Source organism: Diceros bicornis, chromosome 25 (assembly GCF_020826845.1).
Source record: "Diceros bicornis minor isolate mBicDic1 chromosome 25, mDicBic1.mat.cur, whole genome shotgun sequence".
Lineage (NCBI taxonomy): Eukaryota > Metazoa > Chordata > Mammalia > Perissodactyla > Rhinocerotidae > Diceros > Diceros bicornis.
This window is the reverse complement of record NC_080764.1, coordinates 8,355,698-8,366,688: the sequence shown is the minus strand read 5'-3', so window position 1 is coordinate 8,366,688 and position 10,991 is coordinate 8,355,698. Positions and strand designations below refer to the sequence as shown.

Below are 10,991 nucleotides of genomic sequence, written 5' to 3'. Positions count from 1 at the left end.
GAATATCCAATTATTCGAGGACCATTTATTGAAATGACTATATTTCTTCCACTGAATCATATTTGCACCTTTGTCTAAAATCAATTAACAATATAAGGGTTTATATCTAGATTCTATTCTGTTCCATCTGTCCTGACATCAACAATCTCATACTGTCTCGATTACTGTCCAACTTTATTTTTTTCAAAATTGTTTGGCTATTCTAGGTCCTTGGCATTTCCATATGAACTTTAGAAATACCATATTGATTTTAACAACAACAAAATTTGCTGGAATTTTTATTGCAATTACACTGAATATACAGATCAATTTGAGGGTGGAATTGACATCTTGACAATGTTAAATCTTCTGATCCATGACCATGGAATATCTCTTCATATATTTAGATCTTCTTTAATTTCTCTCAGCAGTGTTTTATAGTTTTTAGTGTACGATCTTGCACACATCTTTTGTCGGATTTTCCCCTAAGTATTTCATATTTTTGATGCTATTATAAATGGTATTTTTTAAAATTTCAATTCCCAATTTTTCATTGCTTTTATATAGAAATATAATTGATTTTTTAACAGACTTTAGTTTTCAGAGTGGTTTTAGGTTCACAGAAATATAATTGATTTTCACATATTGATCTTGTTATCTTTCAACCTTACTATACTTTGGTAGCTTTTTGGATGACCTCATAAGATTTTATACACAATCATGTTGTTTGCAAATGACAATTTTACTTCTCCCTTTCCAATTGGTTTCCTTTTACTTCTCTTTCTTGGCTTAGTTCACTGTCTAAAACTTGGAGTGCAATGTTGTATAGAAGTGATGAGGGCAAACATCCTTGCCTTATTCCTCAACTTAGGGGGAAAGCATTCAGTATTTTACCATTGAGTATATTGTTAGCTCTAGGTTTTTCATAGATGCCCTTCATTAGGTTGAGGATGTTCCCAGCTAGACCTAGTTTGCTGAAAGTTTTTTTCAGAAACAGATGTTGATTTTGTCTAATGATTTTTATGCATCTATTAATTGTATAGTTTTTCTGTTTTCGTCTGTTAATATGGTGAATTATATTCTTTGGTTTTTGAATGTTGAACCAACCTTGCATTTCTGAGGACAAACTCTTTTGGTAATAATGTATTATCCTTTTATTTTTTTTAAGTGGTGGAACTATATTTTATTTTGGTATCTGTTTTTCTAAGTTATATACCTGAGCATCATATACAATACAATTATTTTATTATACAATAAAAAATTAAGCCACAATACATGACATTGTTAATATTACTATAGGTTGCCAAATGGTGAATTAGGATATAAAGTAAGGATCCCCCACTTTTTAATTCCTGAATTTAGATAGTTATACCTTCTTCTCCCCCTGCAACCCTTTTTTAAAATGAGCTAACATTGGTTTATAACATTATATAAATTTCAGGTGTACATCATTATATTTCAATTTCTGTGTACGCTACATCATGTTCACTACTCAAAGACCTATTATCATCCATCACTGTATACATGAGTCCTGTCACCCCTTTCGCCCTCCTCCCTCCCTACTTCCCCTGTGGTAAACACCAGTCTAGTCTCTGTAACTATGTGTATTATCCTTTTTATATGTTGTTGGTTTCACTTTCATAAGATTTTGTTAATAATATTTGCACCTATGTTTATGAAGGATGTTTATCTGCAGTTTTCTTGTGTTATCTTTGTCTGGTTTTGGTATCAGATAATGTTGCCCTCGTAGAATGAGTTGGGAAATATTTCCTGCTATTTTTCTGGAAGAGTTTGTGTAGAATTGATATTATTTCTTCCTTAAAAGTTTGGTAGAATTCACTAGTGAAGCCTTAAGGGCCTGAAGTTTTCTTTGTGAGAAAGTTAAAAAAATTCAATGTCTTCAATAGATATAGGGTTATTCGGGTTATATATTTCTTCTTGCATGAGCTTTGGTACTTTGTGTCTTTTAAAGACTTTCTCCATTTCATCTGTGTTGTCAAACTTATTGGCATAGCGTTGTTCATAATATTTCCTTATTATCGTTTGAGTGTGTATAGAATGTGTGGCAATGTCACCTCTATCATTCTTGATATTGATCATTTGTTTCTTATTTCTTTTTTTCCTGATCTTTTCTTTCCAGAGGATTATACCTTTTGTTGATCTCACAAAGCCAGCTTTTGGTTTTATTGCTTTTTTCCTATTGCTTTCCTGTTTTCTGTTTTGTTTATTTCCACTCTGATTTTTTTTATTTTCTTTCTTGTTCTTACTTTGGGTTCATTTGCTTTTCTATTTCTACTTTCTTAACGTAGAAACTGAGGTCATCAATTTGAGACCTTTCTTATTTTCTAATATAGATATTTAGTGCTATGAATTTCCTTCTCTGTACTGCTTTAGCTGCATCCCCAAAATTTTGATGTTTTCTCATTTTTATTCAGTTAAAAATAGTTTCTAACTTTCCTTTTGATTTTTTATTTCACCCATATGTTATTTAAAGGTGTTTTGTTTTGTTTCTAAATATTTGGGGATTTTCCAGGGATCTTTCTCTTACCGACTTCTAATTTAAATCCACTGTAGTTAAAGAACATATTGGAAATAACTTGAATCTTTTAAAGTTTATTGAGGCTTGTTTTACAGCTGAGAATAAGGTCTGTCTTGGTAAATGTTTCATGTGATTGTGAAACTAAGGCATTCCTCAGTTTTAACCATCCATAGTTTTGTAATTATTATTTGGTTATGTTTATAGTAATTTGAGGATGGTAGAAACTATTGTCTTGAGTCAAACGATGTCTATTTGATGTCTTCAAGCTCCTCAAGGGCAGGCTCTGTGTCCTGCTTAGCTTTCGGTTCCCTCAGCATTGTTCCTAGCTCCAAATGGAAGCTCAGCAGACACTGGTTGAATCAATGGATGAATGGATGACACTTAGAAGTTGTCAGGCTGTGGTCTTGTTTTGGATTCAGAAAATGTGCTTATTTGTTATGTGACAAGACCAAGTCTTACACCTTTCTGTTTTTATGTCCCTACAGGACTTTGCATAGAGTTTGGCACATTGTAGGTGCTCAGACAATGTTGATGGCATTGAATGGAACTGAAGAGATACCTACAAAGGTGCTGCCTCTGACTGGTGTGGATTTAAACCCACCCTGAGGCAAGTGATAAAGTGCTCTGGTGAAGGTTTGAGAGGTTGTTCTGTCATAAAGCCCCCTAAGACATGATGTCACACATAGACACCACTCTCCTTGTGAAAGGGAGGGGCTGTGAACTGGACTTCCAGACTCAGCTGGGCTCTAGTGCCCTTCTCAGGCTTGGTCCTGGAGCCTGAGGGGAGGTGAGCAGGCTGCCTTAACACTGATATGGTCAAAGGATATTCTACAAATTATTAACGTCATCAGGGTTGGCATATTTGCTAATCAGGCTCTAAAGGCTGCCCTCAGTAAACCACCCAAGCAGGTGAAAATTGTGTTTATGACTCCTAGCGTACCTTTTCTGCATCTTTTCCTACTTGGCATCCCCTTCTCCCCTCTTTTCCTCTCCCTCAGGACTCATTTTCTCTCCTTTCCTCCACTGTACCTCATCTCAGAAAAAGCCTAATAACTTCACTCACAGCCAGTTATTAATGAATAACAAAGCTTACTGTTGAATATATTGCTATCAGTGTTCTCAGAGAAGGTGATTCAGAAGGGAGATGCTGTAGTGCCCTACAGAGAAGTGATGTGAGCCGAGGCCTGAGAATGACCCACTGGATTTGATGACCTAAGAGCATATGGGTGACCTTGGGAGAGAGGTTTCAGAGGTTGACAGGGACAGAGACAGATTGAAGTGTGTTGTGGAGTGAGGGAGAGGTGGAGAGGAGTGAAGGCATCCATTGTAGACAGCTCTCTCAAGGAGACTAGTGTGAGGGGAGAGGGACAAATAAGACAGTAGCTGGAGAAGGGATCTGGGTTCAAGGGACAAGGCTTTTTTTTTTTTTAATGGAAGAGACAAGTTATGTGTTTAAATGCTGATGGGAAGGAGCCAGAAGAGAAGGAAAGGCTGAATACACAAGTGAGAGAGGGGCCCCACAAACACCCAGGTTGTGAGAAGGCCAGATGGAATGGAGGGAACGAGTGGGGCTAGCCTCAGAGTGGGAAGGCCAGCCTCCTCCCCTGAAGAGGAAATGGCCTGTGAAAGCAGAAATGGTATGGATTTGGTGGCAGAAAGTCAAGGAAACTGCCATCTGATGGTGCCTGTGTTCTCTGCTGAATGTGAGGAAGGCAGAGATGGGGTTGGAGGTTTAAAGAGAGATTCTGAAATAGTCCATGTGGAGGATGGGAAGCTGACTTGGGAAATGGAGGCTTGGTGGGCCACACTGAGGGTCCAGCTCACATTGGAGACCTTGACTTAACAATGGTGTCAGTTTGTATGGAATTCTGACACTGATCGGGGGGGGATTCCAGACACAGAGGGTATTTTGAAGAGGCTAGGGAATCTTTCCCAATACTCCCAAAATTATTCCTAAAATGCTACATAACACAGAAAATACTTTAAAATGTTAGCAGTTTTTAATCCTGATTATTTACTATTATAATTAGCCACCTACACCTAGGGACATCTTACACCAAATGTTCAATAGAGCTATATCTTTTTCCTTAATCCTATCCCAACCCTCTCTTCCCATCCTGATTCCCTGGACTCTACCTCTCTAGCTCTGAGGGTATTGAAACCATCTTTTGTTTGGGGCTCTGAGATCTTGGGAGAAATTCCTGAGCATTTTCCACGCTCCTAGTGCTAGCCCACTCCATCCTGAGTCTGACTTCCAGCAGGGCCCTCCCTGGCTGAGCCCTGCCGGTGAGGTCCTTGCCATTTCCCAAGCTGCCTCTGGCCCACTGGGATCCCTTCAAGCCACGGGGTAGAGGAACACCAGGGTCCCGGGCTCATGTGATGCACTGACTGTGGCCCATCTTCTCTTCTTAGAATATGGTGTTTGGTCTATGCTGCCAGAGAGAGAGGTAAAGTGTGGTTGGGCCCTGTTACCATGCCCGGAATGACCAGAAAGTGGGACCGCTACTTGGGCCCAAGAGGCAGGGAAAATAGGGTTTTCAATTCCCCTTTTCCTGACTGTTACAGTGTCTCTGGGTCTCAAGGTCAGGATGGAGGGCCTGGTCCTGGCAGGTGTGACATGCCTGTGTGTGCGTGTAGGCTGGTAGCCACCATCCTGGTAGTGCAAAGATGCTCTGCTTGTCCCGAGGGAGGGGGTCCCAGAAGAGGAGGTTGGGTCATGGGATATTATTTCTAATCTGGTTGTGGCATCTGTCAGTCCAGAGAAGAGAGGGCTTTGGAGGGCTAGGGGGAGAAGAGCTAATCCAGTGCTCAGTCAGAAGCTAAAATGGACCCATGTAAGGAGGAAAGGAGACAGGAGGGGGTCAGGGGGTCCTTGTGTGCTCCAGGCTCCATGTCTGGCTTTTGAAGTAGGCAGACACACAGAGTCATGAGGGCCAGTCAGCAGGGAGCCCAGGCTGAGCCCTGTTAGAGCTGAGGGATTGATTCATCCACAGTGTTGATTAGACACGCCCTGGTGGAGTAGGTCCTGGAGCTCAGATTGGGGAGGAAAGCCAGGACCACCGGTGATGGCCCGGGAGACCCCACCCTCCCACTCAGCTCTGCTTTCCTTCCAGGCTCTACAGGACCCTGTATGTAGTACAGATCTCCCTTCTTGCAGGTAAGGGCCTGGGTGCTGGGGTGAGTTGGGAATAAAACTGGTTCTCCCCTCAGAGCCACCGCAGTCTCCAGGTGCCACCAGGGCTCCCAGAGGCCCCCTCCTGAGGTTGCCATGTACCTAGCTCCCCAGGAGCTCCACTCTGCTCAGAGCCAAAGCTGGCCTTCTTTCTCCCTTCCTTCCCTCTGCACCTTCATAGTGAACCTGGGATTTGAACTCATGTCTAACTCTAAACCGCATACTTCCTCCCCCGCAAAGAAACAAACAACCCCACGTGGGCTGGCCCAGTGTGTAGTGTTAAGTTCACACATTCTGCTTTGGTGGCCCGGGGTTTTCCAGTTCAGATCCTGGGCATGGACTGACTCACCGATCATCCAGCCATGCTGAGGCGGCATCCCACACAGAAGAGCTACAGCCCTACAACTATGGTAAACAACTATGTACTGGGGCTTTGGGGAGAAAAAAAAAAAGTGCAAGATTGGCAACAGACGTTAGCACAGGGCCAATCTTCCTCACAAATAAAAATGCAAGAAATTAAACTCAATGTTAAAAAAACAACCCACAAACAAACCAAAAAACCCACACAACCTAATAACGTCCTACAGCAGTGATCTTTAATGTTTTGCTTGCATACATTGGAAAAACTATATATCCCCTCACACATTTTAAGTTAATACCTAATATCTTTCATCACAGGCTTAAATAGTTTAAAAGGATATGATTTCTGGAATATTATAAATATTGATGTTTAAAAATAATTACATCTCTCTTTTAAGTGTTTTAATAAGTCTTCCTTCACCTTCCTGCAGGAGTGGTGTACTACTATTTTCATGGGTCTGTGGGGAAAACAGCCCCTGACCATGAGATTGCTGGGGAATCATCACAGGTAGGGAGCTCTGTCAGGGCCTAGAGGCTGGGACAGTCTCACTGTAGCCCGAATAAGGGTCATGCTCCTTGACCTCAGATGGTCAACCAACTGTGTGTGTGTGTGTGTGTGTGTGTGTGTGTGTGTGTGAACGTGAGGGCTCTGCAGGAAATTCCCTGTATTTCTGGCAAAGTGTCAAAACAGAGGACCACCCCTCATGGGCTGACTATGTGGTCACCTCAGAGCTCCATGGCAGTGGCCTAGACTGCACCTGAAGGAACAGATGATCCCTAATGGATGTGAGTAGCCTTGGAATGTAGTTCTACACTCCTGTGTGAATGGGGTGAGGGTGAGCAGGACACCTGCCTGGTGTTGCATACCCTCTTTGATGTCTCAGATGCAGGAACCTATGGCAGAAGCCCCTACTCCCAGCCCTTGGTCATGAGAATGCAAATGGATGCCGACTGGATGTCCACTGAGGGCCACGTGCTGTATTAGATGCTGCCCATCTGTTATGTCACTTAAACCTCACAGCAACCAGCAGCTCCCATTTTAAAGATGAGGAAACAGGCTCCCAGAGGGACAGTGACTAGACCCAGGCTACCGCAAGTGACAGGACAGAACAACATACCTGGTCTCTGGAGGCCTCCTGCTCTCCATCCAGTGCTATTGGAAAGAGGAGATTCCTGTGGGGACAAGGTTATCTGTGACCCAGCAACACTGAAAAGTGTGGGCTGCACCTGTGGGAGTGACTGTTCGGAGGCTGGGGAGCCACTAAGAAGGCCCGTGTTGGCAGGTGCCTTGAAGATCACTGAGTCCCATTTTGCTTCCTTTTTTTTTTTTAAATTAACCAGTCAGATTTCCATTTTGAAAAGTTATACTGTCGTCAAAGAAATGCATGTACATAATTTGATGTGTCAAAGTTTTAAGACTTGAAACAAAAAACTAGCTGCCTTTTGACCCACCACTCATCACCCATGATTCCTGCAACCCAGAGGGGAATCTTTCCAGCTTCCAACTTTTCCAGCTATAGCCTTCGATTTTGCCTCTGTGTTTGTAAATAGAAAGCCTATCCTGCTTTGTCTTGATTTTTCAGATTTAAACATTATCCAGTGAATTCCTATAATGGAACATGAGGATTTAGCTTTTGCAACAACTGTACACTTAGTGCCACCTCCAATACACATTTCACCTCTCTCCAGCCTTCCAACACAGTTATATTCTGGTTTTTGGAGTTGTAAATTTTTGAATCTGAGTAATGACATCTTCAATTGTTAAAATTTTTAAGTATCATTTCTGCTGATTTTTATGATCTTGGCTTTTAAGTCTCCCTCCCCAACAGTAGGCACTTTTATTCATTTTTTTAAAATTAAGGTATTATTTACATAGAGTAAAATTCATCTTTTTTAGTGTAAAGTTCTGTGAGTTTCGAGAAATGTATACAGTTGTGTAACCGCCACCACAACCAAGACACAGAACAGTTCCATCACTTCAAAAAATTCCCTTGGACTCACTGTAGTCAACCCTTCCCCTACTCCCAGCACCTGGCATCCAGTGAACAGTCTTCTGTTCCTATAGTTTTACCTTTGCAAGATTGTCCTGTAAGTGAAAACACCCCATATGTAGACTTTTGAGTCTGATTTCTTTCACTTAGCACAATGAATCTGAGATCCATCCAATTGTTGAGTGTAGCAATAACTTGTTTCTTCTTATTGCCACGTAGTCACCCATTGTTTGGATGTACAACAGTTTGTCCATTTACCAGTTAGGAGACACTTGGATTGTTTCTAGTTTTTAGCAATTACAAATAAAACCACTGTAAATAGTCCTGTATAAGTTTTGTATGAACATAGGTTTTCTTTTCACTTAGGTAAATATCTAGCAGTGGGATTGTTGGGGCATGTGGTAAGTATATGTTTAGTTTTGTAAAAAACTGTCAAAGTTCTCCAAAGTGGCTGGTACTCACTTTGCATTCTCACCAGCAATGAAAGAGAGGTTCCAGTTGTTCCACATCCACTGCCACTTCACTTTCTTTTTTTCTAGCTACTCTAATATAGTCATGCATCACATAACGACATTTCGATCAATGATTGACTGCAGACACGACAGTGGTCCCATAAGAATAGTACCATATAGCCTATGTGTGTAGTAGGCTATACCATCTAGGTTTGTGTAAGTACACTCTATGATGTTTGCACAAAGACAAAATGGCCTAATGATGCATTTCTCAGAACGTATCCCCGTCATTAAGTGACACATGACTATAAGTATGTCATAATTTTTATTAGACCAATATTGAAGGTTTACATTTTAAAACAATGTAAACAGTATTCCTAGCTGAGTCACGTAGTATACTATGATTACCCTTCTTTGTGTATAATTTTGGTTTTGCCTCTTTGTTTAAATTTTAGTTTTCTCTATCCATAATTAATTCATCCAAGCTCTCTGCCAAAAATATAAATCTCCTTGCAATACATTTAGGCAAATTAGCTGATTTATCAGTATGATCGTTTTCATGGAGACATAGCTCATGGAGCCCTCCATCCTCCTGTTTCCATCTGGATGGGATGCTCAGCTGTTGTGGGATCTCTCTTCACCGTTGTTCTGGGGACCACTTCACTTCTCTCATGTGTGGGAGCCCATGTTACTCTTTCATTTTGGTAGAGTATAACCTCCAGGTGCTTCCTGAGGGCTAATCTTGAGATATTACATGTCTGAAAAGGTCTTAATTCATACTCAACTAAGAGTTTGGCTAGGTATAGAATTCTAGACTAGAAATAATTTTCTCACAGATTTTGAAGATCTTCATTGTCTTCTGGCTTCAAAGGTTGGTGTTGAAAAGTCTGGTGAAAGTTGAATTCCTGAAACAGACGTTTTTCTTTGCATCTCTGGAAGTTTTTAGGTTCTTCTTTGTCCTCAGTGTTCTGAAACTATTTATGCCATAATCTGGGATGGGTCTCCTTCATCCATTTCCTGGACGCTTGGTGATTCCTTCTCATCTGGAAACTCATTTGCCCTCATCTTTGGGAGATTGTCTTGATAAAAAAGCAATGTTTTTATTTGGTGTCTCTCTCTGCCACTCCAGTATCTGTTCCTTCTTTCAGAAAGATCTGTGATTTAGCTGCTGGGGCTCTTGATCTCTCTCTGTTCTTTCTGGGAAATATATTTTCAACTTTTATCTTCTACACTTTGCTGAGATTTTTCATTCCCATTATCATATCATATTTTTGTTTTCCACAAATTAGTGGTGGTTGTTTGAATATTTCTATATTAGAGCCTATTCTTGTTTTATGACTGCAAAGTTTTATCTTTCTAAAGACATCAATTACTGTTTGTTTGAAGTTTTCCTTAAATCTCTGGTAGTTTTACGTGTCTGCAGATGCAGGCATTGATGGTGGGCTAGTGCGTAGCTGAGCCCTTAGATGTCACCTCAGCCTCCCCTCCTCCTCCTCTCTCTCCTTGTCATGCAGCCCATAGGAGAGACCTTAAGGCTAGTGTGGGGGCTGATGGATAAGTGCTACCCTGTGACCACTCAGGTGGGTAAGGGCTGGGGTCCCCTCTTCCCCTGGAGTGGGGTGGCTGTCCTGGGCACCCTTGGAAGGCACAGTGAGAGAACGGGCCAGCCAGGGAAAGACTTCCAGCCACTCATAGCTGTGTGTCACCTCTCCTGTTTCCCTCTGTAGAGACGCAGAGTTAAGAGCGGGAAGAAGCAAGCCTCTGAGGTAAGTGAGGCCTCCCCTGTAAGGGCCCAGGGCTGGGGCTGTCTCCTGTCAGAGCTCCATGAGACCCAGGGACACCTCAGCTCATGGCAGCGAGTCCCAGAGATAGTGGCAGCGCCCCCTCCAGGAAACTCGCAACTGCACCACAGCTTGAGCTGAGAAGGGAAGTACATCCCTGGAAAAGCAAAGAACTATACACAGTCCAAGTGCGGAGAACAAGGGGAGGGAGGAGGCATTCTGAGGGCCTTTCTGCCTATATTCTGCCCTCTTGTTCCTCCCTGCAGGCCATGACCCCCAAAGCAATGGGAAGACTGAATGATGCTGCCCCCAAGGAGGAGACTGACATCTTGTCTCAGGATGACGGGGAGGTGAGGTCCCCAGGGGAGGAAGCAGCCAGCCCCATTCCTGCTGGGAAGGAGGTGGCTGAGGACGAAGAGGTGGCAGGGACCCCAAGCTGGGAGGTGAGGCAGCTTGGCGCCTCAACTGGAACATCCCCAGCATGGGTCCTAGTGAGAAGCCCGGGAGCAGTGCAGGGCAGGGAGGCCGTGGGGAAGGAGGTTGGGGGGGCACCCCCAAGACCACTGGCCCAAATTGCCATCTCAGTGGAGCAAGGAGCTCTGTGTGGAGCTGAGAGGCAGTAAACATGGAGTGAGCAGAAAGTGGGTCTGAATCCTAGCCTCCTCTGATTTCTCATGAAGTGAGGTCTCAGTTTCCCCATGAGCACAATGTAGAACC

The 10,991-nt window shown here is 42.6% G+C and overlaps 1 long non-coding RNA gene across 1 annotated transcript; it reads left to right on the top strand.

Annotated features, from left to right (window-relative positions):
- The first annotated feature begins 5,637 nt into the window (after positions 1 to 5,637).
- On the top strand, positions 5,638 to 10,418 carry LOC131421553 (uncharacterized). Its single transcript, XR_009223899.1, has 4 exons — positions 5,638 to 5,675; positions 6,482 to 6,558; positions 10,008 to 10,073; positions 10,221 to 10,418. It is a non-coding gene; the product is annotated as an uncharacterized LOC131421553 (long non-coding RNA).
- Positions 10,419 to 10,991: the final 573 nt, after the last annotated feature.